Source organism: Nothobranchius furzeri, chromosome 2 (genome assembly GCF_043380555.1).
Source record: "Nothobranchius furzeri strain GRZ-AD chromosome 2, NfurGRZ-RIMD1, whole genome shotgun sequence".
Taxonomy (NCBI): domain Eukaryota; kingdom Metazoa; phylum Chordata; class Actinopteri; order Cyprinodontiformes; family Nothobranchiidae; genus Nothobranchius; species Nothobranchius furzeri.
In genome coordinates, this window is record NC_091742.1 from 65,023,950 (window position 1) to 65,048,292 (window position 24,343).

General features: G+C 41.5%; 9 non-coding genes and 41 pseudogenes across 9 annotated transcripts; all 50 read left to right on the top strand.

The window, feature by feature from the left end:
• The first annotated feature begins 533 nt into the window (after positions 1-533).
• On the top strand, positions 534-652 carry LOC139067220 (5S ribosomal RNA; annotated as a pseudogene).
• An 815-nt stretch (positions 653-1,467) lies between these two features.
• LOC139067105 (5S ribosomal RNA) lies at positions 1,468-1,586 on the top strand (annotated as a pseudogene).
• Positions 1,587-1,939: 353 nt separating this feature from the next.
• Positions 1,940-2,058, top strand: LOC139067532 (5S ribosomal RNA; annotated as a pseudogene).
• Positions 2,059-2,411: 353 nt separating this feature from the next.
• Positions 2,412-2,530, top strand: LOC139067214 (5S ribosomal RNA; annotated as a pseudogene).
• A 353-nt stretch (positions 2,531-2,883) lies between these two features.
• LOC139067009 (5S ribosomal RNA) lies at positions 2,884-3,002 on the top strand (annotated as a pseudogene).
• A 355-nt stretch (positions 3,003-3,357) lies between these two features.
• On the top strand, positions 3,358-3,476 carry LOC139066457 (5S ribosomal RNA). Its single transcript, XR_011519357.1, has one exon. It is a non-coding gene; the product is annotated as a 5S ribosomal RNA (ribosomal RNA).
• A 353-nt stretch (positions 3,477-3,829) lies between these two features.
• Positions 3,830-3,948, top strand: LOC139067190 (5S ribosomal RNA; annotated as a pseudogene).
• A 355-nt stretch (positions 3,949-4,303) lies between these two features.
• LOC139066849 (5S ribosomal RNA) lies at positions 4,304-4,422 on the top strand (annotated as a pseudogene).
• A 353-nt stretch (positions 4,423-4,775) lies between these two features.
• Positions 4,776-4,893, top strand: LOC139067975 (5S ribosomal RNA; annotated as a pseudogene).
• A 355-nt stretch (positions 4,894-5,248) lies between these two features.
• Positions 5,249-5,367, top strand: LOC139066710 (5S ribosomal RNA; annotated as a pseudogene).
• A 353-nt stretch (positions 5,368-5,720) lies between these two features.
• Positions 5,721-5,839, top strand: LOC139068383 (5S ribosomal RNA). Its single transcript, XR_011519982.1, has one exon. It is a non-coding gene; the product is annotated as a 5S ribosomal RNA (ribosomal RNA).
• A 353-nt stretch (positions 5,840-6,192) lies between these two features.
• Positions 6,193-6,311, top strand: LOC139067829 (5S ribosomal RNA; annotated as a pseudogene).
• A 356-nt stretch (positions 6,312-6,667) lies between these two features.
• LOC139066458 (5S ribosomal RNA) lies at positions 6,668-6,786 on the top strand. The gene has a single exon (XR_011519358.1). It is a non-coding gene; the product is annotated as a 5S ribosomal RNA (ribosomal RNA).
• Positions 6,787-7,139: 353 nt separating this feature from the next.
• Positions 7,140-7,258, top strand: LOC139066823 (5S ribosomal RNA; annotated as a pseudogene).
• Positions 7,259-7,611: 353 nt separating this feature from the next.
• LOC139068384 (5S ribosomal RNA) lies at positions 7,612-7,730 on the top strand. Its single transcript, XR_011519983.1, has one exon. It is a non-coding gene; the product is annotated as a 5S ribosomal RNA (ribosomal RNA).
• Positions 7,731-8,083: 353 nt separating this feature from the next.
• LOC139067830 (5S ribosomal RNA) lies at positions 8,084-8,202 on the top strand (annotated as a pseudogene).
• A 356-nt stretch (positions 8,203-8,558) lies between these two features.
• LOC139066459 (5S ribosomal RNA) lies at positions 8,559-8,677 on the top strand. The gene has a single exon (XR_011519359.1). It is a non-coding gene; the product is annotated as a 5S ribosomal RNA (ribosomal RNA).
• Positions 8,678-9,030: 353 nt separating this feature from the next.
• On the top strand, positions 9,031-9,149 carry LOC139066825 (5S ribosomal RNA; annotated as a pseudogene).
• Positions 9,150-9,502: 353 nt separating this feature from the next.
• Positions 9,503-9,621, top strand: LOC139067426 (5S ribosomal RNA; annotated as a pseudogene).
• Positions 9,622-9,974: 353 nt separating this feature from the next.
• On the top strand, positions 9,975-10,093 carry LOC139067216 (5S ribosomal RNA; annotated as a pseudogene).
• A 355-nt stretch (positions 10,094-10,448) lies between these two features.
• LOC139066460 (5S ribosomal RNA) lies at positions 10,449-10,567 on the top strand. Its single transcript, XR_011519360.1, has one exon. It is a non-coding gene; the product is annotated as a 5S ribosomal RNA (ribosomal RNA).
• A 353-nt stretch (positions 10,568-10,920) lies between these two features.
• Positions 10,921-11,039, top strand: LOC139067191 (5S ribosomal RNA; annotated as a pseudogene).
• A 355-nt stretch (positions 11,040-11,394) lies between these two features.
• On the top strand, positions 11,395-11,513 carry LOC139066850 (5S ribosomal RNA; annotated as a pseudogene).
• Positions 11,514-11,866: 353 nt separating this feature from the next.
• On the top strand, positions 11,867-11,984 carry LOC139067976 (5S ribosomal RNA; annotated as a pseudogene).
• A 355-nt stretch (positions 11,985-12,339) lies between these two features.
• LOC139066711 (5S ribosomal RNA) lies at positions 12,340-12,458 on the top strand (annotated as a pseudogene).
• A 353-nt stretch (positions 12,459-12,811) lies between these two features.
• On the top strand, positions 12,812-12,930 carry LOC139067831 (5S ribosomal RNA; annotated as a pseudogene).
• Positions 12,931-13,286: 356 nt separating this feature from the next.
• LOC139066461 (5S ribosomal RNA) lies at positions 13,287-13,405 on the top strand. Its single transcript, XR_011519361.1, has one exon. It is a non-coding gene; the product is annotated as a 5S ribosomal RNA (ribosomal RNA).
• A 353-nt stretch (positions 13,406-13,758) lies between these two features.
• LOC139066826 (5S ribosomal RNA) lies at positions 13,759-13,877 on the top strand (annotated as a pseudogene).
• A 353-nt stretch (positions 13,878-14,230) lies between these two features.
• On the top strand, positions 14,231-14,349 carry LOC139068385 (5S ribosomal RNA). The gene has a single exon (XR_011519984.1). It is a non-coding gene; the product is annotated as a 5S ribosomal RNA (ribosomal RNA).
• Positions 14,350-14,702: 353 nt separating this feature from the next.
• On the top strand, positions 14,703-14,821 carry LOC139067832 (5S ribosomal RNA; annotated as a pseudogene).
• A 356-nt stretch (positions 14,822-15,177) lies between these two features.
• On the top strand, positions 15,178-15,296 carry LOC139066462 (5S ribosomal RNA). Its single transcript, XR_011519362.1, has one exon. It is a non-coding gene; the product is annotated as a 5S ribosomal RNA (ribosomal RNA).
• A 353-nt stretch (positions 15,297-15,649) lies between these two features.
• Positions 15,650-15,768, top strand: LOC139066827 (5S ribosomal RNA; annotated as a pseudogene).
• Positions 15,769-16,121: 353 nt separating this feature from the next.
• Positions 16,122-16,240, top strand: LOC139067427 (5S ribosomal RNA; annotated as a pseudogene).
• Positions 16,241-16,593: 353 nt separating this feature from the next.
• LOC139067217 (5S ribosomal RNA) lies at positions 16,594-16,712 on the top strand (annotated as a pseudogene).
• A 352-nt stretch (positions 16,713-17,064) lies between these two features.
• Positions 17,065-17,183, top strand: LOC139067566 (5S ribosomal RNA; annotated as a pseudogene).
• A 355-nt stretch (positions 17,184-17,538) lies between these two features.
• Positions 17,539-17,657, top strand: LOC139067834 (5S ribosomal RNA; annotated as a pseudogene).
• Positions 17,658-18,015: 358 nt separating this feature from the next.
• Positions 18,016-18,134, top strand: LOC139067068 (5S ribosomal RNA; annotated as a pseudogene).
• A 353-nt stretch (positions 18,135-18,487) lies between these two features.
• On the top strand, positions 18,488-18,606 carry LOC139067484 (5S ribosomal RNA; annotated as a pseudogene).
• A 353-nt stretch (positions 18,607-18,959) lies between these two features.
• LOC139066797 (5S ribosomal RNA) lies at positions 18,960-19,078 on the top strand (annotated as a pseudogene).
• Positions 19,079-19,431: 353 nt separating this feature from the next.
• Positions 19,432-19,550, top strand: LOC139066747 (5S ribosomal RNA; annotated as a pseudogene).
• Positions 19,551-19,903: 353 nt separating this feature from the next.
• On the top strand, positions 19,904-20,022 carry LOC139067909 (5S ribosomal RNA; annotated as a pseudogene).
• Positions 20,023-20,377: 355 nt separating this feature from the next.
• On the top strand, positions 20,378-20,496 carry LOC139067647 (5S ribosomal RNA; annotated as a pseudogene).
• A 355-nt stretch (positions 20,497-20,851) lies between these two features.
• Positions 20,852-20,970, top strand: LOC139067693 (5S ribosomal RNA; annotated as a pseudogene).
• A 355-nt stretch (positions 20,971-21,325) lies between these two features.
• On the top strand, positions 21,326-21,444 carry LOC139067043 (5S ribosomal RNA; annotated as a pseudogene).
• Positions 21,445-21,799: 355 nt separating this feature from the next.
• Positions 21,800-21,918, top strand: LOC139066798 (5S ribosomal RNA; annotated as a pseudogene).
• Positions 21,919-22,271: 353 nt separating this feature from the next.
• Positions 22,272-22,390, top strand: LOC139066799 (5S ribosomal RNA; annotated as a pseudogene).
• Positions 22,391-22,743: 353 nt separating this feature from the next.
• LOC139066757 (5S ribosomal RNA) lies at positions 22,744-22,862 on the top strand (annotated as a pseudogene).
• A 355-nt stretch (positions 22,863-23,217) lies between these two features.
• Positions 23,218-23,336, top strand: LOC139067702 (5S ribosomal RNA; annotated as a pseudogene).
• Positions 23,337-23,689: 353 nt separating this feature from the next.
• On the top strand, positions 23,690-23,808 carry LOC139067764 (5S ribosomal RNA; annotated as a pseudogene).
• A 386-nt stretch (positions 23,809-24,194) lies between these two features.
• LOC139067970 (5S ribosomal RNA) lies at positions 24,195-24,313 on the top strand (annotated as a pseudogene).
• The last annotated feature ends 30 nt before the right edge of the window (positions 24,314-24,343 follow it).

Below are 24,343 nucleotides of genomic sequence, written 5' to 3' on the forward strand. Positions count from 1 at the left end.
ACAATCATACTTTGACATATACACAAGGGACTATTCAGAGATTTTTCCAGGTGTGTCCTTCGCTTACGGCCATACCACCATGAAAAATCCCGATGCCGTCTAATCTCGGAAGCAATCCAGGATTGGGCCTGGTCAGTACCTGTATCGGAGACCTCTTGGGATTTCCAGGTGCTGTAAACTTTTTCACTAATTTGTTATAAAATACAGTTTTTTTCACTTCACCACATCTTTGAACAGCTTCGTCATTGAATAATTTTAAAGCCAGGTGTTCCACACGAACTGCACACACTTGTTGGTAATAAACCTCCTTTGATTTGTCCCTAGCAATAATGTCTCAGTGCTGGCATTTTAGAGACAAGAAATGGGGTGGGAGACGATTGTTACTCGGAAAAAGAGCAAAAGTGATGAAGACAACTGTTTAACTTAGCCTTTTACCTCCATATGCAAGAATCTAGTCTTTGCAGTGGGCGACACAATCATACTTTGACATATACACAAGGGATTTTTCAGAGATTTTTCAAGGTGTTTTCTTCACTTACGGCCATACCACCCTGTAAAAGCCCGATCCTGTCTGATCTCGGAAGCAATCCAGGGTTGGGCCTGGTCAGTACCTGTATGGGAGACCTCTTGGGAATACCAGGTGCTGTAAGCTTTTTCACTAATTTGTTATAAAATACAGTTTTTTTCACTTCACCACAGCTTTGAACAGCTTCGTCATTGAATAATTTTAAAGCCAGGTGTTCCACACGAACTGCACACACTTGTTGGTAATAAACCTCCTTTGATTTGTCCCTAGCAATAATGTCTCAGTGCTGGCATTTTAGAGACAAGAAATGGGGTGGGAGCCAATTGTTAGAGTCTAAAGAAGAGCAACAATGATGAAGACAACTGTTTAACTTAGCCTTTTACCTCTATATGCAAGAATCTAGTCTTTGCAGTGGGCGACGCAATCATACCTTGACAAATACACAAGGGATTTTTCAGAGATTTTTCAAGGTTTTTCCTTCGCTTACAGCCATACCACCCTGAAAAAGCCTGATCCCCTCTGATCTCGGAACTGGCCTGGTCAGTACCTGTATGGGAGACCTCTTGGGAATACCAGGTTCTGTAAGCTTTTTCACTAATTTGTTATAAAATACAGTTTTTTTCACTTCACCACATCTTTGAACAGCTTCGTCATTGAATAATTTTAAAGCCAGGTGTTCCACACGAACTGCACACACTTGTTGGTAATAAACCTCCTTTGATTTGTCCCTAGCAATAATGTCTCAGTGCTGGCATTTTAGAGACAAGAAATGGGGTGGGAGACGATTGTTACTCGGAAAAAGAGCAAAAGTGATGAAGACAACTGTTTAACCTAGCCTTTTACCTCCATATGCAAGAATCTAGTCTTTGCAGTGGGCGACACAATCATACTTTGACATATACACAAGGGATTTTTCAGAGATTTTTCAAGGTTTTTCCTTCGCTTACAGCCATACCACCCTTAAAAAGCCCGATCCCCTCTGATCTCGGAATCAATCCAGGGTTGGGCCTGGTCAGTACCTGTATAGGAGACCTCTTGGGAATACCAGGTGCTGTAAGCTTTTTCACTAATTTGTTATAAAATACAGTTTTTTTCACTTAACCACATCTTTGAACAGCTTCGTCATGGAATAATTTTAAAGCCAGGTGTTCCACACGAACAGCACACACTTGTTGGTAATAAACCTCCTTTGATTTGTCCCTAGCAATAACGTCTCAGTGCTGGCATTTTAGAGACAAGAAATGGGGTGGGAGCCGATTGTTACTCGAAAAAAGAGCAACAGTGATGAAGACAACTGTTTAACTTAGCCTTTTACCTCCATATGCAAGAATCTAGTCTTTGCAGTGGGCGACACACTCATTCCTTGACAAATACACAAGGGATTTTCCAGAGATGTTTCAAGGTTTTTCCTTCGCTTACAGCCATACCACCCTGAAAAAGCCCGATCCCCTCTTATCTCGGAAACAATCCAGGGTTGGGCCTGGTCAGTACCTGTATGGGAGACCTCTTGGGAATACCAGGTGCTGTAAGCTTTTTCACTAATTTGTTATAAAATACAGTTTTTTTCACTTAACCACATCTTTGAACAGCTTCGTCATGGAATAATTTTAAAGCCAGGTGTTCCACACGAACAGCACACACTTGTTGGTAATAAACCTCCTTTGATTTGTCCCTAGCAAAAATGTCTCAGTGCTGGCATTTTAGAGACAAGAAATGGGGTGGGAGCCGATTGTTACTCGAAAAAAGAGCAACAGTGATGAAGACAACTGTTTAACTTAGCCTTTTACCTCCATATGCAAGAATCTAGTCTTTGCAGTGGGTGACACAATCATACTTTGACAAATACACAAGGGATTTTTCAGAGATTTTTCAAGGTGTGTCATTCGCTTACGGCCATACCACCCTGAAAAAGCCCGATCCTGTCTGATCTCAGAAGCAATCCAGGGTTGGGCCTGGTCAGTACCAGTATGGGAGACCTCTTGGGAATACCAGGTGCTGTAAGCTTTTTCACTAATTTGTTATAAAATACAGTTTTTTTCACTTCACCACATCTTGGAACAGCTTCGTCATTGAATAATTTTAAAGCCAGGTGTTCCACACGAACTGCACACACTTGTTGGTAATAAACCTCCTTTGATTTGTCCCTAGCAATAATGTCTCAGTGCTGGCATTTTAGAGACAAGAAATGGGGTGGGAGCCGATTGTTACTCGAAAAAAGAGCAACAGTGATGAAGACAACTGTTTAACTTAGCCTTTTACCTCCATATGCAAGAATCTAGTCTTTGCAGTGGGCGACACAAACATACTTTGACATATACACAAGGGATTTTTAAGAGATTTTTCAAGGTGTGTTTTTCGCTTACGGCCATACCACCCAGAAAAAGCCCGATCCCGTCTGATCTCGGAAGCAATCCAGGGTTGGGCCTGGTCAGTACCTGTATGGGAGACCTATTGGGAATACCAGGTGCTGTAAGCTTTTTCACTAATTTGTTATAAAATACAGTTTTTTTCACTTCACCTCATCTTTGAACAGCTTCGTCATTGAATAATTTTAAAGCCAGGTGTTCCACACGAACTGCACACACTTGTTGGTAATAAATCTCCTTTTATTTGTCCCTAGCAATAATGTCTCAGTGCTGGCATTTTAGAGACAAGAAATGGGGTGGGAGCTAATTGTTAGAGTCTAAAGAAGAGCAACAATGATGAAGACAACTGTTTAAATTAGCCTTTTACCTCTATATGCAAGAATCTAGTCTTTGCAGTGGGCGACACAATCATTCCTTGACAAATACACAAGGGATTTTCCAGAGATGTTTCAAGGTTTTTCCTTCGCTTACAGCCATACCACCCTGAAAAAGCCCGATCCCCTCTGATCTCGGAATCAATCCAGGGTTGGGCCTGGTCAGTACCTGTATGGGAGACCTCTTGGGAATACCAGGTGCTGTAAGCTATTTCACTAATTTGTTATAAAATACAGTTTTTTTCACTTAACCACATCTTTGAACAGCTTCGTCATGGAATAATTTTAAAGCCAGGTGTTCCACACGAACAGCACACACTTGTTGGTAATAAACCTCCTTTGATTTGTCCCTAGCAATAATGTCTCAGTGCTGGCATTTTAGAGACAAGAAATGGGGTGGGAGCCGATTGTTACTCGAAAAAAGAGCAACAGTGATGAAGACAACTGTTTAACTTAGCCTTTTACCTCCATATGCAAGAATCTAGTCTTTGCAGTGGGTGACACAATCATACTTTGACATATACACAAGGGATTTTTCAGAGATTTTTCAAGGTGTTTTCTTCGCTTACGGCCATACCACCCTGAAAAAGCCCGATCCCGTCTGATCTCGGAAGCAATCCAGGGCTGGGCCTGGTCAGTACCTGTATGGGAGACCTCTTGGGAATACCAGGTGCTGTAAAATTTTTCACTCATTTGTTATAAAATACAGTTTATTTCACTTCACCACAGCTTTTTACAGCTTCGTCATTGAATAATTTTAAAGCCAGGTGTTCCACACGAACTGCACACACTTGTTGGTAATAAACCTCCTTTGATTTGTCCCTAGCACTAATGTCTCAGTGCTGGCATTTTAGAGACAAGAAATGGGGTGGGAGCCAATTGTTAGAGTCTAAAGAAGAGCAACAATGATGAAGACAACCGTTTAACTTAGCCTTTTACCTCTATATGCAAGAATCTAGTCTTTGCAGTGGGCGACACAATCATACCTTGACAAATACACAAGGGATTTTCCAGAGATGTTTCAAGGTTTTTCCTTCGCTTACAGCCATACCACCCTGAAAAAGCCCGATCCTCTCTGATCTCGGAATCAATCCAGGGTTGGGCCTGGTCAGTACCTGTATGGGAGACCTCTTGGGAATACCAGGTGCTGTAAGCTTTTTCACTAATTTGTTATAAAATACAGTTTTTTTCACTTCACCACATCTTTGAACAGCTTCGTCATTGAATAATTTTAATGCCAGGTGTTCCAAACGAACTGCACACACTTGTTGGTAATAAACCTCCTTTGATTTGTCCCTAGCAATAATGTCTCAGTGCTGGCATTTTAGAGACAAGAAATGGGGTGGGAGCCGATTGTTACTCGAAAAAAGAGCAACAGTGATGAAGACAACTGTTTAACTTAGCCTTTTACCTCCATATGCAAGAATCTAGTCTTTGCAGTGGGCGACACAATCATACTTTGACATATACACAAGGTATTTTTCAGAGATTTTTCAAGGTGTTTCCTTCGCTTACGGCCATACTGCCTGAAAAAGCCCGATCCCGTCTGATCTCGGAAGCAATCCAGGTTTGGGCCTGGTCAGTACCTGTATGCGAGACCTCTTGGGAATACCAGGTGCTGTAAGCTTTTTCACTAATTTGTTATAAAATACAGTTTTTTTCACTTCACCACATCTTTGAACAGCTTCGTCATTGAATAATTTTAAAGCCAGGTGTTCCACACGAACTGCACACACTTGTTGGTAATAAACCTCCTTTGATTTGTCCCTAGCAATAATGTCTCAGTGCTGGCATTTTAGAGACAAGAAATGGGGTGGGAGCCAATTGTTAGAGTCTAAAGAAGAGCAACAATGATGAAGACAAATGTTTAACTTAGCCTTTTACCTCTATGTGCAAGAATCTAGTCGTTGCAGTGGGCGAAACAATCATACCTTGACAAATACACAAGGGATTTTTCAGAGATTTTTCAAGGTTTTTCCTTCACTTACAGCCATACCACCCTGAAAAAGCCCGATCCCCTCTGATCTCGGAATCAATCCAGGGTTGGGCCTGGTCAGTACCTGTATGGGAGACCTCTTGGGAATACCAGGTGCTGTAAGCTTTTTCACTAATTTGTTATAAAATACAGTTTTTTTCACTTCACCACATCTTTGAACAGCTTCTTCATTGAATAATTTTAAAGCCAGGTGTTCCACACGAACTGCACACACTTGTTGGTAATAATCCTCCTTTGATTTGTCCCTAGCAATAATGTCTCAGTGCTGGCATTTTAGAGACAAGAAATGGGGTGGGAGCCGATTGTTACTCAAAAAAAGAGCAACAGTGATGAAGACATCTGTTTAACTTAGCCTTTTACCTCCATATGCAAGAATCTAGTCTTTGCAGTGGGCGACACAATCATACTTTGACATATACACAAGGGATTTTTCAGAGATTTTTCAAGGTGTGTCCTTCGCTTACGGCCATACCACCCTGAAAAAGCCCGATCCCGTCTGATCTCGGAAGCAATCCAGGGTTGGGCCTGGTCAGTACCTGTATGGGAGACCTCTTGGGAATACCAGGTGCTGTAAGCTTTTTCACTAATTTGTTATAAAATACAGTTTTTTTCACTTCACCACATCTTTGAACAGCTTCGTCATTAAATAATTTTAAAGCCAGGTGTTCCACACGAACTGCACATACTTGTTGGTAATAAACCTCCTTTTATTTGTCCCTAGCAATAATGTCTCAGTGCTGGCATTTTAGAGACAAGAAATGGGGTGGGAGCCGATTGTTACTCGAAAAAAGAGCAACAGTGATGAAGACAACTGTTTAACTTAGCCTTTTACCTCCATATGCAAGAATCTAGTCTTTGCAGTGGGCGACACAATCATACCTTGACAAATACACAAGGGATTTTCCAGAGATGTTTCAAGGTTTTTCCTTCGCATACAGCCATACCACCCTGAAAAAGCCCAATCCTCTCTGATCTCGGAATCAATCCAGGGTTGGGCCTGGTCAGTACCTGTATGGGAGACCTCTCGGGAATACCAGGTGCTGTAAGCTTTTTCACTAATTTGTTATAAAATACAGTTTTTTTTCACTTCACCACAGCTTTGAACAGCTTCGTCATTGAATAATTTTAAAGCCAGGTGTTCCACACGAACTGCACACACTTGTTGGTAATAAACCTCCTTTGATTTGTCCCTAGCAATAATGTCTCAGTGCTGGCATTTTAGAGACAAGAAATGGGGTGGGAGCCAATTGTTAGAGTCTAAAGAAGAGCAACAATGATGAAGACAACTGTTTAACTTAGCCTTTTACCTCTATGTGCAAGAATCTAGTCTTTGCAGTGGGCGACACAATCATACCTTGACAAATACACAAGGGATTTTTCAGAGATTTTTCAAGGTTTTTCCTTCGCTTACAGCCATACCACCCTGAAAAAGCCCGATCCCCTCTGATCTCGGAATCAATCCAGGGTTGGGCCTGGTCAGTACCTGTATGGGAGACCTCTTGGGAATACCAGGTGCTGTAAGCTTTTTCACTAATTTGTTATAAAATACAGTTTTTTTCACTTCACCACATCTTTGAACAGCTTCGTCATGGAATAATTTTAAAGCCAGGTGTTCCACACGAACTGCACACACTTGTTGGTAATAAACCTCCTTTGATTTGTCCCTAGCAATAATGTCTCAGTGCTGGCATTTTAGAGACAAGAAATGGGGTGGGAGCCGATTGTTACTCGAAAAAAGAGCAACAGTGATGAAGACAACTGTTTAACTTAGCCTTTTACCTCCATATGCAAGAATCTAGTCTTTGCAGTGGGCGACACAATCATACTTTGACATATACACAAGGGATTTTTCAGAGATTTTTCAAGGTGTGTCATTCGCTTACGGCCATACCACCCTGAAAAAGCCCGATCCCGTCTGATCTCAGAAGCAATCCAGGGTTGGGCCTGGTCAGTACCTGTATGGGAGACCTCTTGGGAATACCAGGTGCTGTAAGCTTTTTCACTAATTTGTTATAAAATACAGTTTTTTTCACTTCACCACATCTTTGAACAGCTTCTTCATTGAATAATTTTAAAGCCAGGTGTTCCACACGAACTGCACACACTTGTTGGTAATAATCCTCCTTTGATTTGTCCCTAGCAATAATGTCTCAGTGCTGGCATTTTAGAGACAAGAAATGGGGTGGGAGCCGATTGTTACTCAAAAAAAGAGCAACAGTGATGAAGACATCTGTTTAACTTAGCCTTTTACCTCCATATGCAAGAATCTAGTCTTTGCAGTGGGCGACACAATCATACTTTGACATATACACAAGGGATTTTTCAGAGATTTTTCAAGGTGTGTCCTTCGCTTACGGCCATACCACCCTGAAAAAGCCCGATCCCGTCTGATCTCGGAAGCAATCCAGGGTTGGGCCTGGTCAGTACCTGTATGGGAGACCTCTTGGGAATACCAGGTGCTGTAAGCTTTTTCACTAATTTGTTATAAAATACAGTTTTTTTCACTTCACCACATCTTTGAACAGCTTCGTCATTAAATAATTTTAAAGCCAGGTGTTCCACACGAACTGCACATACTTGTTGGTAATAAACCTCCTTTTATTTGTCCCTAGCAATAATGTCTCAGTGCTGGCATTTTAGAGACAAGAAATGGGGTGGGAGCCGATTGTTACTCGAAAAAAGAGCAACAGTGATGAAGACAACTGTTTAACTTAGCCTTTTACCTCCATATGCAAGAATCTAGTCTTTGCAGTGGGCGACACAATCATACCTTGACAAATACACAAGGGATTTTCCAGAGATGTTTCAAGGTTTTTCCTTCGCATACAGCCATACCACCCTGAAAAAGCCCAATCCTCTCTGATCTCGGAATCAATCCAGGGTTGGGCCTGGTCAGTACCTGTATGGGAGACCTCTCGGGAATACCAGGTGCTGTAAGCTTTTTCACTAATTTGTTATAAAATACAGTTTTTTTTCACTTCACCACAGCTTTGAACAGCTTCGTCATTGAATAATTTTAAAGCCAGGTGTTCCACACGAACTGCACACACTTGTTGGTAATAAACCTCCTTTGATTTGTCCCTAGCAATAATGTCTCAGTGCTGGCATTTTAGAGACAAGAAATGGGGTGGGAGCCAATTGTTAGAGTCTAAAGAAGAGCAACAATGATGAAGACAACTGTTTAACTTAGCCTTTTACCTCTATGTGCAAGAATCTAGTCTTTGCAGTGGGCGACACAATCATACCTTGACAAATACACAAGGGATTTTTCAGAGATTTTTCAAGGTTTTTCCTTCGCTTACAGCCATACCACCCTGAAAAAGCCCGATCCCCTCTGATCTCGGAATCAATCCAGGGTTGGGCCTGGTCAGTACCTGTATGGGAGACCTCTTGGGAATACCAGGTGCTGTAAGCTTTTTCACTAATTTGTTATAAAATACAGTTTTTTTCACTTCACCACATCTTTGAACAGCTTCGTCATGGAATAATTTTAAAGCCAGGTGTTCCACACGAACTGCACACACTTGTTGGTAATAAACCTCCTTTGATTTGTCCCTAGCAATAATGTCTCAGTGCTGGCATTTTAGAGACAAGAAATGGGGTGGGAGCCGATTGTTACTCGAAAAAAGAGCAACAGTGATGAAGACAACTGTTTAACTTAGCCTTTTACCTCCATATGCAAGAATCTAGTCTTTGCAGTGGGCGACACAATCATACTTTGACATATACACAAGGGATTTTTCAGAGATTTTTCAAGGTGTGTCATTCGCTTACGGCCATACCACCCTGAAAAAGCCCGATCCCGTCTGATCTCAGAAGCAATCCAGGGTTGGGCCTGGTCAGTACCTGTATGGGAGACCTCTTGGGAATACCAGGTGCTGTAAGCTTTTTCACTAATTTGTTATAAAATACAGTTTTTTTCACTTCACCACAGCTTTGAACAGCTTCGTCATTGAATAATTTTAAAGCCAGGTGTTCCACACGAACTGCACACACTTGTTGGTAATAAACCTCCTTTGATTTGTCCCTAGCAATAATGTCTCAGTGCTGGCATTTTAGAGACAAGAAATGGGGTGGGAGCCGATTGTTACTCGAAAAAAGAGCAACAGTGATGAAGACAACTGTTTAACTTAGCCTTTTACCTCCATATGCAAGAATCTAGTCTTTGCAGTGGGCGACACAATCATACTTTGACATATACACAAGGGATGTTTCAGAGATTTTTCAAGGTGTGTCATTCGCTTACGGCCATTCCACCCTGAAAAAGCCCGATCCCGTCTGATCTCGGAAGCAATCCAGGGTTCGGCCTGGTCAGTACCTGTATGGGAGACCTCTTGGGAATACCAGGTGCTGTAAGCATTTACACTAATTTGTTATAAAATACAGTTTTTTTCACTTCACCACAGCTTTGAACAGCTTCGTCATTGAATAATTTTAAAGCCAGGTGTTCCACACGAACTGCACACACTTGTTGGTAATAAACCTCCTTTGATTTGTCCCTAGCAATAATGTCTCAGTGCTGGCATTTTAGAGACAAGAAATGGGGTGGGAGCCGATTGTTACTCGAAAAAAGAGCAACAGTGATGAAGACAACTGTTTAACTTAGCCTTTTACCTCCATATGCAAGAATCTAGTCTTTGCAGTGGGTGACACAATCATACCTTGACAAATACACAAGGGATTTTTCAGAGATTTTTCAAGGTTTTTCCTTCGCTTACAGCCATACCACCCTGAAAAAGCCTGATCCCCTCTGATCTCGGAATCAATCCAGGTTTGGGCCTGGTCAGTACCTGTATGGGAGACCTCTTGGGAATACCAGGTGCTGTAAGCTTTTTCACTAATTTGTTATAAAATACAGTTTTTTTCACTTAACCACATCTTTGAACAGCTTCGTCATTGAATAATTTTAAAGCCAGGTGTTCCACACGAACTGCACACACTTGTTGGTAATAAATCTCCTTTTATTTGTCCCTAGCAATAATGTCTCAGTGCTGGCATTTTAGAGACAAGAAATGGGGTGGGAGCTAATTGTTAGAGTCTAAAGAAGAGCAACAATGATGAAGACAACTGTTTAAATTAGCCTTTTACCTCTATATGCAAGAATCTAGTCTTTGCAGTGGGCGACACAATCATTCCTTGACAAATACACAAAGGATTTTCCAGAGATGTTTCAAGGTTTTTCCTTCGCTTACAGCCATACCACCCTGAAAAAGCCCGATCCCCTCTGATCTCGGAATCAATCCAGGGTTGGGCCTGGTCAGTACCTGTATGGGAGACCTCTTGGGAATACCAGGTGCTGTAAGCTATTTCACTAATTTGTTATAAAATACAGTTTTTTTCACTTAACCACATCTTTGAACAGCTTCGTCATGGAATAATTTTAAAGCCAGGTGTTCCACACGAACAGCACACACTTGTTGGTAATAAACCTCCTTTGATTTGTCCCTAGCAATAATGTCTCAGTGCTGGCATTTTAGAGACAAGAAATGGGGTGGGAGCCGATTGTTACTCGAAAAAAGAGCAACAGTGATGAAGACAACTGTTTAACTTAGCCTTTTACCTCCATATGCAAGAATCTAGTCTTTGCAGTGGGTGACACAATCATACTTTGACATATACACAAGGGATTTTTCAGAGATTTTTCAAGGTGTTTTCTTCGCTTACGGCCATACCACCCTGAAAAAGCCCGATCCCGTCTGATCTCGGAAGCAATCCAGGGCTGGGCCTGGTCAGTACCTGTATGGGAGACCTCTTGGGAATACCAGGTGCTGTAAAATTTTTCACTCATTTGTTATAAAATACAGTTTATTTCACTTCACCACAGCTTTTTACAGCTTCGTCATTGAATAATTTTAAAGCCAGGTGTTCCACACGAACTGCACACACTTGTTGGTAATAAACCTCCTTTGATTTGTCCCTAGCACTAATGTCTCAGTGCTGGCATTTTAGAGACAAGAAATGGGGTGGGAGCCAATTGTTAGAGTCTAAAGAAGAGCAACAATGATGAAGACAACCGTTTAACTTAGCCTTTTACCTCTATATGCAAGAATCTAGTCTTTGCAGTGGGCGACACAATCATACCTTGACAAATACACAAGGGATTTTCCAGAGATGTTTCAAGGTTTTTCCTTCGCTTACAGCCATACCACCCTGAAAAAGCCCGATCCTCTCTGATCTCGGAATCAATCCAGGGTTGGGCCTGGTCAGTACCTGTATGGGAGACCTCTTGGGAATACCAGGTGCTGTAAGCTTTTTCACTAATTTGTTATAAAATACAGTTTTTTTCACTTCACCACATCTTTGAACAGCTTCGTCATTGAATAATTTTAATGCCAGGTGTTCCAAACGAACTGCACACACTTGTTGGTAATAAACCTCCTTTGATTTGTCCCTAGCAATAATGTCTCAGTGCTGGCATTTTAGAGACAAGAAATGGGGTGGGAGCCGATTGTTACTCGAAAAAAGAGCAACAGTGATGAAGACAACTGTTTAACTTAGCCTTTTACCTCCATATGCAAGAATCTAGTCTTTGCAGTGGGCGACACAATCATACTTTGACATATACACAAGGTATTTTTCAGAGATTTTTCAAGGTGTTTCCTTCGCTTACGGCCATACTGCCTGAAAAAGCCCGATCCCGTCTGATCTCGGAAGCAATCCAGGTTTGGGCCTGGTCAGTACCTGTATGCGAGACCTCTTGGGAATACCAGGTGCTGTAAGCTTTTTCACTAATTTGTTATAAAATACAGTTTTTTTCACTTCACCACATCTTTGAACAGCTTCGTCATTGAATAATTTTAAAGCCAGGTGTTCCACACGAACTGCACACACTTGTTGGTAATAAACCTCCTTTGATTTGTCCCTAGCAATAATGTCTCAGTGCTGGCATTTTAGAGACAAGAAATGGGGTGGGAGCCAATTGTTAGAGTCTAAAGAAGAGCAACAATGATGAAGACAAATGTTTAACTTAGCCTTTTACCTCTATGTGCAAGAATCTAGTCGTTGCAGTGGGCGAAACAATCATACCTTGACAAATACACAAGGGATTTTTCAGAGATTTTTCAAGGTTTTTCCTTCACTTACAGCCATACCACCCTGAAAAAGCCCGATCCCCTCTGATCTCGGAATCAATCCAGGGTTGGGCCTGGTCAGTACCTGTATGGGAGACCTCTTGGGAATACCAGGTGCTGTAAGCTTTTTCACTAATTTGTTATAAAATACAGTTTTTTTCACTTCACCACATCTTTGAACAGCTTCGTCATTAAATAATTTTAAAGCCAGGTGTTCCACACGAACTGCACATACTTGTTGGTAATAAACCTCCTTTTATTTGTCCCTAGCAATAATGTCTCAGTGCTGGCATTTTAGAGACAAGAAATGGGGTGGGAGCCGATTGTTACTCGAAAAAAGAGCAACAGTGATGAAGACAACTGTTTAACTTAGCCTTTTACCTCCATATGCAAGAATCTAGTCTTTGCAGTGGGCGACACAATCATACCTTGACAAATACACAAGGGATTTTCCAGAGATGTTTCAAGGTTTTTCCTTCGCATACAGCCATACCACCCTGAAAAAGCCCAATCCTCTCTGATCTCGGAATCAATCCAGGGTTGGGCCTGGTCAGTACCTGTATGGGAGACCTCTCGGGAATACCAGGTGCTGTAAGCTTTTTCACTAATTTGTTATAAAATACAGTTTTTTTTCACTTCACCACAGCTTTGAACAGCTTCGTCATTGAATAATTTTAAAGCCAGGTGTTCCACACGAACTGCACACACTTGTTGGTAATAAACCTCCTTTGATTTGTCCCTAGCAATAATGTCTCAGTGCTGGCATTTTAGAGACAAGAAATGGGGTGGGAGCCAATTGTTAGAGTCTAAAGAAGAGCAACAATGATGAAGACAACTGTTTAACTTAGCCTTTTACCTCTATGTGCAAGAATCTAGTCTTTGCAGTGGGCGACACAATCATACCTTGACAAATACACAAGGGATTTTTCAGAGATTTTTCAAGGTTTTTCCTTCGCTTACAGCCATACCACCCTGAAAAAGCCCGATCCCCTCTGATCTCGGAATCAATCCAGGGTTGGGCCTGGTCAGTACCTGTATGGGAGACCTCTTGGGAATACCAGGTGCTGTAAGCTTTTTCACTAATTTGTTATAAAATACAGTTTTTTTCACTTCACCACATCTTTGAACAGCTTCGTCATGGAATAATTTTAAAGCCAGGTGTTCCACACGAACTGCACACACTTGTTGGTAATTAACCTCCTTTGATTTGTCCATAGCAATAATGTCTCAGTGCTGGCATTTTAGAGACAAGAAATGGGGTGGGAGCCGATTGTTACTCGAAAAAAGAGCAACAGTGATGAAGACAACTGTTTAACTTAGCCTTTTACCTCCATATGCAAGAATCTAGTCTTTGCAGTGGGCGACACAATCATACTTTGACATATACACAAGGGATTTTTCAGAGATTTTTCAAGGTGTGTCATTCGCTTACGGCCATACCACCCTGAAAAAGCCCGATCCCGTCTGATCTCAGAAGCAATCCAGGGTTGGGCCTGGTCAGTACCTGTATGGGAGACCTCTTGGGAATACCAGGTGCTGTAAGCTTTTTCACTAATTTGTTATAAAATACAGTTTTTTTCACTTCACCACATCTTTGAACAGCTTCTTCATTGAATAATTTTAAAGCCAGGTGTTCCACACGAACTGCACACACTTGTTGGTAATAATCCTCCTTTGATTTGTCCCTAGCAATAATGTCTCAGTGCTGGCATTTTAGAGACAAGAAATGGGGTGGGAGCCGATTGTTACTCAAAAAAAGAGCAACAGTGATGAAGACATCTGTTTAACTTAGCCTTTTACCTCCATATGCAAGAATCTAGTCTTTGCAGTGGGCGACACAATCATACTTTGACATATACACAAGGGATTTTTCAGAGATTTTTCAAGGTGTGTCCTTCGCTTACGGCCATACCACCCTGAAAAAGCCCGATCCCGTCTGATCTCGGAAGCAATCCAGGGTTGGGCCTGGTCAGTACCTGTATGGGAGACCTCTTGGGAATACCAGGTGCTGTAAGCTTTTTCACTAATTTGTTATAAAATACAGTTTTTTTCACTTCACCACATCTTTGAACAGCTTCGTCATTAAATAATTTTAAAGCCAGGTGTTCCACACGAACTGCACATACTTGTTGGTAATAAACCTCCTTTTATTTGTCCCTAGCAATAATGTCTCAGTGCTGGCATTTTAGAGACAAGAAATGGGGTGGGAGCCGATTGTTACTCGAAAAAAGAGCAACAGTGATGAAGACAACTGTTTAACTTAGCCTTTTACCTCCATATGCAAGAATCTAGTCTTTGCAGTGGGCGACACAATCATACCTTGACAAATACACAAGGGATTTTCCAGAGATGTTTCAAGGTTTTTCCTTCGCATACAGCCATACCACCCTGAAAAAGCCCAATCCTCTCTGATCTCGGAATCAATCCAGGGTTGGGCCTGGTCAGTACCTGTATGGGAGACCTCTCGGGAATACCAGGTGCTGTAAGCTTTTTCACTAATTTGTTATAAAATACAGTTTTTTTTCACTTCACCACAGCTTTGAACAGCTTCGTCATTGAATAATTTTAAAGCCAGGTGTTCCACACGAACTGCACACACTTGTTGGTAATAAACCTCCTTTGATTTGTCCCTAGCAATAATGTCTCAGTGCTGGCATTTTAGAGACAAGAAATGGGGTGGGAGCCAATTGTTAGAGTCTAAAGAAGAGCAACAATGATGAAGACAACTGTTTAACTTAGCCTTTTACCTCTATGTGCAAGAATCTAGTCTTTGCAGTGGGCGACACAATCATACCTTGACAAATACACAAGGGATTTTTCAGAGATTTTTCAAGGTTTTTCCTTCGCTTACAGCCATACCACCCTGAAAAAGCCCGATCCCCTCTGATCTCGGAATCAATCCAGGGTTGGGCCTGGTCAGTACCTGTATGGGAGACCTCTTGGGAATACCAGGTGCTGTAAGCTTTTTCACTAATTTGTTATAAAATACAGTTTTTTTCACTTCACCACATCTTTGAACAGCTTCGTCATGGAATAATTTTAAAGCCAGGTGTTCCACACGAACTGCACACACTTGTTGGTAATAAACCTCCTTTGATTTGTCCCTAGCAATAATGTCTCAGTGCTGGCATTTTAGAGACAAGAAATGGGGTGGGAGCCGATTGTTACTCGAAAAAAGAGCAACAGTGATGAAGACAACTGTTTAACTTAGCCTTTTACCTCCATATGCAAGAATCTAGTCTTTGCAGTGGGCGACACAATCATACTTTGACATATACACAAGGGATTTTTCAGAGATTTTTCAAGGTGTGTCATTCGCTTACGGCCATACCACCCTGAAAAAGCCCGATCCCGTCTGATCTCAGAAGCAATCCAGGGTTGGGCCTGGTCAGTACCTGTATGGGAGACCTCTTGGGAATACCAGGTGCTGTAAGCTTTTTCACTAATTTGTTATAAAATACAGTTTTTTTCACTTCACCACAGCTTTGAACAGCTTCGTCATTGAATAATTTTAAAGCCAGGTGTTCCACACGAACTGCACACACTTGTTGGTAATAAACCTCCTTTGATTTGTCCCTAGCAATAATGTCTCAGTGCTGGCATTTTAGAGACAAGAAATGGGGTGGGAGCCGATTGTTACTCGAAAAAAGAGCAACAGTGATGAAGACAACTGTTTAACTTAGCCTTTTACCTCCATATGCAAGAATCTAGTCTTTGCAGTGGGCGACACAATCATACTTTGACATATACACAAGGGATGTTTCAGAGATTTTTCAAGGTGTGTCATTCGCTTACGGCCATTCCACCCTGAAAAAGCCCGATCCCGTCTGATCTCGGAAGCAATCCAGGGTTCGGCCTGGTCAGTACCTGTATGGGAGACCTCTTGGGAATACCAGGTGCTGTAAGCATTTACACTAATTTGTTATAAAATACAGTTTTTTTCACTTCACCACAGCTTTGAACAGCTTCGTCATTGAATAATTTTAAAGCCAGGTGTTCCACACGAACTGCACACACTTGTTGGTAATAAACCTCCTTTGATTTGTCCCTAGCAATAATGTCTCAGTGCTGGCATTTTAGAGACAAGAAATGGGGTGGGAGCCGATTGTTACTCGAAAAAAGAGCAACAGTGATGAAGACAACTGTTTAACTTAGCCTTTTACCTCCATATGCAAGAATCTAGTCTTTGCAGTGGGTGACACAATCATACCTTGACAAATACACAAGGGATTTTTCAGAGATTTTTCAAGGTTTTTCCTTCGCTTACAGCCATACCACCCTGAAAAAGCCTGATCCCCTCTGATCTCGGAATCAATCCAGGTTTGGGCCTGGTCAGTACCTGTATGGGAGACCTCTTGGGAATACCAGGTGCTGTAAGCTTTTTCACTAATTTGTTATAAAATACAGTTTTTTTCACTTCACCACATCTTTGAACAGCTTCGTCATTGAATAATTTTAAAGCCAGGTGTTCCACACGAACTGCACACACTTGTTTGTAATAAACCTCCTTTGATTTGTCCCTAGCAATAATGTCTCAGTGCTGGCATTTTAGATACAAGAAATGGGGTGGGAGCCGATTGTTACTCGAAAAAAGAGCAACAGTGATGAAGACAACTGTTTAACTTAGCCTTTTACCTCCATATGCAAGAATCTAGTCTTTGCAGTGGGCGACACAATCATACTTTGACATATACACAAGGGATTTTTCAGAGATTTTTCAAGGTTTTTCTTCGCTTACGGCCATACCACCCTGAAAAAGCCCGATCCCGTCTGATATCGGAAGCAATCCAGGGTTGGGCCTGGTCAGTACCTGTATGGGAGACCTCTTGGGAATACCAGGTGCTGTAAAATTTTTCACTAATTTGTTATAAAATACAGTTTTTTTCACTTCACCACAGCTTTGAACAGCTTCGTCATTGAATAATTTTAAAGCCAGGTGTTCCACACAAACTGCACACACTTGTTGGAAATAAACCTCCTTTGATTTGTCCCTAGCAATAATGTCTCAGTGCTGGCATTTTAGAGACAAGAAAATGGGTGGGAGCCAATTGTTAGAGTCTAAAGAAGAGCAACAATGATGAAGACAACTGTTTAACTTAGCCTTTTACCTCTATATGCAAGAATCTAGTCTTTGCAGTGGGCGACACAATCATACCTTGACAAATACACAAGGGATTTTTCAGAGATTTTTCAAGGTTTCTCCTTCGCTTACAGCCATACCACCCTAAAAAAGCCCGATCCCCTCTGATCTCAGAATCAATCCAGGTTTGGGCCTGGTCAGTACCTGTATGGGAGACCTTTTGGGAATACCAGGTGCTGTAAGCTTTTTCACAAATTTGTTATAAAATACAGTTTTTTTTTTCACTTCACCACAGCTTTGAACAGCTTTGTCATTGAATAATTTTAAAGCCAGGTGTTCCACACGAACTGCACACACTTGTTGGTAATAAACCTCCTTTGATTTGTCCCTAGCAATAATGTCTCAGTGCTGGCATTTTAGAGACAAGAAATGGGGTGGGAGCCAATTGTTAGAGTCTAAAGAAGAGCAACAATGATGAAGACAACTGTTTAACTTAGCCTTTTACCTCTATGTGCAAGAATCTAGTCTTTGCAGTGGGCGACAAAATGATACCTTGACAAATACACAAGGGATTTTTCAGAGATTTTTCAAGGTTTTTCCTTCGCCTACAGCCATGCCACCCTGAAAAAGCCCGATCCCCTCTGATCTCGGAATCAATCCAGGGTTGGGCCTGGTCAGTACCTGTATGGGAGACCTCTTGGGAATACCAGGTGCTGTAAGCTTTTTCACTAATTTGTTATAAAATACAGTTTTTTTCACTTCACCACATCTTTGAACAGCTTCGTCATTGAATAATTTTAAAGCCAGGTGTTCCACACGAACAGCACACACTTGTTGGTAATAAACCTCCTTTGATTTGTCCCTAGCAATAATGTCTCAGTGCTGGCATTTTAGAGACAAGAAATGGGGTGGGAGCCGATTGTTACTCAAAAAAAGAGCAACAGTGATGAAGACAACTGTTTAACTTAGCCTTTTACCTCCATATGCAAGAATCTAGTCTTTGCAGTGGGCGACACAATCATACTTTGACATATACACAAGGGATTTTTCAGAGATTTTTCAAGGTGTGTCTTTCGCTTACGGCCATACCACCCTGAAAAAGCCTGATCCCGTCTGGTCTCGGAAGCGATCCAGGCTTGGGCCTGATCAGTACCTGTATGGGAGACCTCTTGGGAATACCAGGTGCTGTAAGCTTTTTCACTAATTTGTTATAAAATACAGTTTTTTTCACTTCACCACATCTTTGAACAGCTTCGTCATTGAATAATTTTAAAGCCAGGTGTTCCACACGAACTGCACACACTTGTTGGTAATAAACCTCCTTTGATTTGTCCCTAGCAATAATGTCTCAGTGCTGGCATTTTAGAGACAAGAAATGGGGTGGGAGCCGATTGTTACTCAAAAAAAGAGCAACAGTGATGAAGACAACTGTTTAACTTAGCCTTTTACCTCCATATGCAAGAATCTAGTCTTTGCAGTGGGCGACACAATCATACTTTGACATATACACAAGGGATTTTTCAGAGATTTTTCAAGGTGTGTCCTTCGCTTACGGCCATACCACCCTGAAAAAGCCCGATCCCGTCTGATCTTGGAAGCAATCCAGGGTTGGGCCTGGTCAGTACCTTTATGGGAGACCTCTTGGGAATACCAGGTGCTGTAAGCTTTTTCACTAATTTGTTATAAAATACAGTTTTTTTCACTTCACCACATCTTTGAACAGCTTCGTCATTGAATAATTTTAAAGCCAGGTGTTCCACACGAACTGCATACACTTGTTGGTAATAAACCTCCTTTTATTTGTCCCTAGCAATAATGTCTCAGTGCTGGCATTTTAGAGACAAGAAATGGGGTGGGAGCCAATTGTTACTCGAAAAAAAAGCAACAGTGATGAAGACAACTGTTTAACTTAGCCTTTTACCTCCATTTGCAAAAATCTAGTCTTTGCAGTGGGCGACACAATCATACTTTGACATATACACAAGGGATTTTTTGGAGATTTTTCAAGGTGTGTCCTTCGCTTACGGCCATACCACCCTGAAAAAGCCCGATCCCGTCTGATCTCGGAAGCAATCCAGGGTTGGGCCTGGTCAGTACCTGTATGGCAGACCTCTTGGGAATACCAGGTGCTGTAAGCTTTTTCACTAATTTGTTATAAAATACAGTTTTTTTCACTTCACCACATCTTTGAACGGCTTCGTCACTGAATAATTTTAAAGCCAGGTGTTCCACACGAACTGCACACACTTGTTGGTAATAAACCTCCTTTGATTTGTCCCTAGCAATAATGTCTCAGTGCTGGCTTTTTAGAGACAAGAAATGGGGTGGGAGCCGATTGTTACTCGAAAAAAGAGCAACAGTGATGAAGACAACTGTTTAACTTAGACTTTAACCTCCATATGCAAGAATCTAGTCTTTGCAGTGGGCGACACAATCATACTTTGACATATACACAAGGGATTTTTCAGAGATTTTTCAAGGTGTGTCCTTCGCTTTCGGCCATACCACCCTGAAAAAGCCCGATCCTGTCTGATCTCGGAAGCAATCCATGGTTGGGCGTGGTCAGTACCTGTATGGGAGACCTCTTGGGAATACCAGGTGCTGTAAGCTTTTTCACTAATTTGTTATAAAATACAGTTTTTTTCACTTCACCACATCTTTGAACAGCTTCGTCATTGAATAATTTTAAAGCCAGGTGTTCCACACGAACTGCACACACTTGTTGGTAATAAACCTCCTTTTATTTGTCCCTAGCAATAATGTCTCAGTGCTGGCATTTTAGAGACAAGAAATGGGGTGGGAGCCAATTGTTAGAGTCTAAAGAAGAGCAACAATGATGAAGACAACTGTTTAACTTAGCCTTTTACCTCTGTATGCAAAAATCTAGTCTTTGCAGTGGGCGACACAATCATACCTTGACAAATACACAAGGGATTTTCCAGAGATTTTTCAAGGTGTGTCCTTCGCTTACGGCCATAATACCCTGAAAAAGCCCGATCCTGTCTGATCTCGGAAGCAATCCAGGGTTGGGCCTGGTCAGTACCTGTATGGGAGACCTCTTGGGAATACCAGGTGCTGTAAGCTTTTTCACTAATTTGTTATAAAATACAGTTTTTTTCACTTCACCACATCTTTGAACAGCTTCGTCATTGAATAATTTTAAAGCCAGGTGTTCCACACGAACTGCACACACTTGTTGGTAATAAACCTCCTTTTATTTGTCCCTAGCAATAATGTCTCAGTGCTGGCATTTTAGAGACAAGAAATGGGGTGGGAGCCAATTGTTAGAGTCTAAAGAAGAGCAACAATGATGAAGACAACTGTTTAACTTAGCCTTTTACCTCTATATGCAAGAATCTAGTCTTTGCAGTGGGCGACACAATCATACCTTGACAAATACACAAGGGATTTTCCAGAGATGTTTCAAGGTTTTTCCTTCGCTTACAGCCATACCACCCTGAAAAAGCCCGATCCCTTCTGATCTAGAAATCAATCCAGGGTTGGGTCTGGTCAGTACCTGTATGGGAGACCTCTTGGGAATACCAGGTGCTGTAAGCTTTTTCACTAATTTGTTATAAAATACAGTTTTTTTCACTTCACCACATCTTTGAACAGCTTCGTCATTGAATAATTTTAAAGCCAGGTGTTCCACACGAACTGCACACACTTGTTGGTAATGAACCTCCTTTGATTTGTCCCTAGCAATAATGTCTCAGTGCTGGCATTTTAGAGACAAGAAATGGGGTGGGAGCCAATTGTTAGAGTCTAAAGAAGAGCAACAATGATGAAGACAACTGTTTAACTTAGCCTTTTACCTCTATATGCAAGAATCTAGTCTTTGCAGTGGGCGACACAATCATACCTTGACAAATACACAAGGCATTTTTCAGAGATTTTTCAAGGTTTTTCCATCGCTTACAGCCATACCACCCTGAAAAAGCCCGATCCCCTCTGATCTCGGAATCAATCCAGGTTTGGGCCTGGTCAGTACCTGTATGGGAGACCTTTTGGGAATACCAGGTGCTGTAAGCTTTTTCACTAATTTGTTATAAAATACAGTTTTTTTCACTTCACCACAGCTTTAAACAGCTTCGTCATTGAATAATTTTAAAGCCAGGTGTTCCACACGAACTGCACACACTTGTTGGTAATAAACCTCCTTTGATTTGTCCCTAGCAATAATGTCTCAGTGCTGGCATTTTAGAGACAAGAAATGGGGTGGGAGCCAATTGTTAGAGTCTAAAGAAGAGCAACAATGATGAAGACAACTGTTTAACTTAGCCTTTTACCTCTATGTGCAAGAATCTAGTCTTTGCAGTGGGCGACACAATCATACCTTGACAAATACACAAGGGATTTTTCAGAGATTTTTCAAGGTTTTTCCTTCGCTTACAGCCATACCACGCTGAAAAAGCCCGATCCCCTCTGATCTCGGAATCAATCCAGGGTTGGGCCTGGTCAGTACCTGTATGGGAGACCTCTTGGGAATACCAGGTGCTGTAAGCTTTTTCACTAATTTGTTATAAAATACAGTTTTTTTCACTTCACCAGATCTTTGAACAGCTTCGTCATTGAATAATTTTAAAGCCAGGTGTTCCACACGAACTGCACACACTTGTTGGTAATAAACCTCCTTTGATTTGTCCCTAGGAATAATGTCTCAGTGCTGGCATTTTAGAGACAAGAAATGGGGTGGGAGCCGATTGTTACTCGAAAAAAGAGCAACAGTGATGAAGACAACTGTTTAACTTAGCCTTTTATCTCCATATGCAAGAATCTAGTCTTTGCAGTGGGCGACACAATCATACTTTGACATATACACAAGGGATTTTTCAGAGATTTTTCAAGGTGTGTCTTTCGCTTACGGCCCTACCACCCTGAAAAACCCCGATCCCGTCTGATCTCGGAAGCGATCCAGGGTTGGGCCTGGTCAGTACCTGTATGGGAGACCTCTTGGGAATACCAGGTGCTGTAAGCTTTTTCACTAATTTGTTATAAAATACAGTTTTTTTCACTTCACCACATCTTTGAACAGCTTCGCCATTGAATAATTTTAAAGCCAGTTGTTCCACACGAACTGCACACACTTGTTGGTAATAAACTTCCTTTGATTTGTCCCTAGCAATAATGTCTCAGTGCTGGCTTTTTAGAGACAAGAAATGGGGTGGGAGCCGATTGTTACTCGAAAAAAGAGCAACAGTGATGAAGACAACTGTTTAACTTAGCCTTTAACCTCCATATGCAAGAATCTAGTCTTTGCAGTGGGCGACACAATCATACTTTGACATATACACAAGGGATTTTTCAGAGATTTTTCAAGGCGTGTCCTTCGCTTACGGCCATACCACCCTGAAAAAGCCCGATCCTGTCTGATCTCGGAAGCAATCCAGGGTTGGGCCTGGTCAGTACCTGTATGGGAGACCTCTTGGGAATACCAGGTGCTGTAAGCTTTTTCACTAATTTGTTATAAAATACAGTTTTTTTCACTTCACCACATCTTTGAACAGCTTCGTCATTGAATAATTTTAAAGCCAGGTGTTCCACACGAACTGCACACACTTGTTGGTAATAAACCTCCTTTTATTTGTCCCTAGCAATAATGTCTCAGTGCTGGCATTTTAGAGACAAGAAATGGGGTGGGAGCCAATTGTTAGAGTCTAAAGAAGAGCAACAATGATGAAGACAACTGTTTAACTTAGCCTTTTACCTCTATATGCAAGAATCTAGTCTTTGCAGTGGGCGACACAATCATACCTTGACAAATTCACAAGGGATTTTCCAGAGATGTTTCAAGGTTTTTCCTTCGCTTACAGCCATACCACCCTGAAAAAGCCCGATCCCCTCTCATCTCGGAATCAATCCAGGGTTGGGCCTGGTCAGTACCTGTATAGGAGACCTCTTGGGAATACCAGGTGCTGTAAGCTTTTTCACTAATTTGTTATAAAATACAGTTTTTTTCACTTCACCACATCTTTGAACAGCTTCGTCATTGAATAATTTTAAAGCCAGGTGTTCCACACGAACTGCACACACTTGTTGGTAATAAACCTCCTTTGATTTGTCCCTAGCAATAATGTCTCAGTGCTGGCATTTTAGAGACAAGAAATGGGGTGGGAGCCGATTGTTACTCGAAAAAAGAGCAACAGTGATGAAGACAACTGTTTAACTTAGCCTTTTACCTCCATATGCAAGAATCTAGTCTTTGCAGTGGGCGACACAATCATACTTTGACATATACACAAGGGATTTTTCAGAGATTTTTCAAGGTGTGTCCTTCGCTTACGGCCATACCACACTGAAAAAGACCGATCCCGTCTGATCTTGGAAGCAATCCAGGGTTGGGCTTGGTCAGTACCTGTATGGGAGACCTCTTGGGAATACCAGGTGCTGTAAGCTTTTTTACCTAATTTGTTATAAAATACAGTTTTTTTCACTAATTTGTTATAAAATACAGTTTTTTTTCACTTCACCACATCTTTGAACAGCTTCGTCATTGAATAATTTTAAAGCCAGGTGTTCCACACGAACTGCACACACTTGTTGGTAATTAACCTCCTTTTATTTGTCCCTAGCAATAATGTCTCATTGCTGGCATTTAGAGACAAGAAATGGGGTGGGAGCCAATTGTTAGAGTCTAAAGAAGAGCAACAATGATGAAGACAACTGTTTAACTTAGCCTTTTACCTCTATATGCAAGAATCTAGTCTTTGCAGTGGGCGACACAATCATACCTTGACAAATACAGAAGGGATTTTCCAGAGATGTTTCAAGGTTTTGCCTTCACTTACAGCCATACCACCCTGAAAAAGCCTGTTCCCCCCTGATCTCGGAATCAATCCAGGGTTGGGCCTGGTCAGTACCTGTATGGGAGACCTCTTGGGAATACCAGGTACTGTAAGCTTTTTCACTAATTTGTTATAAAATACAGTTT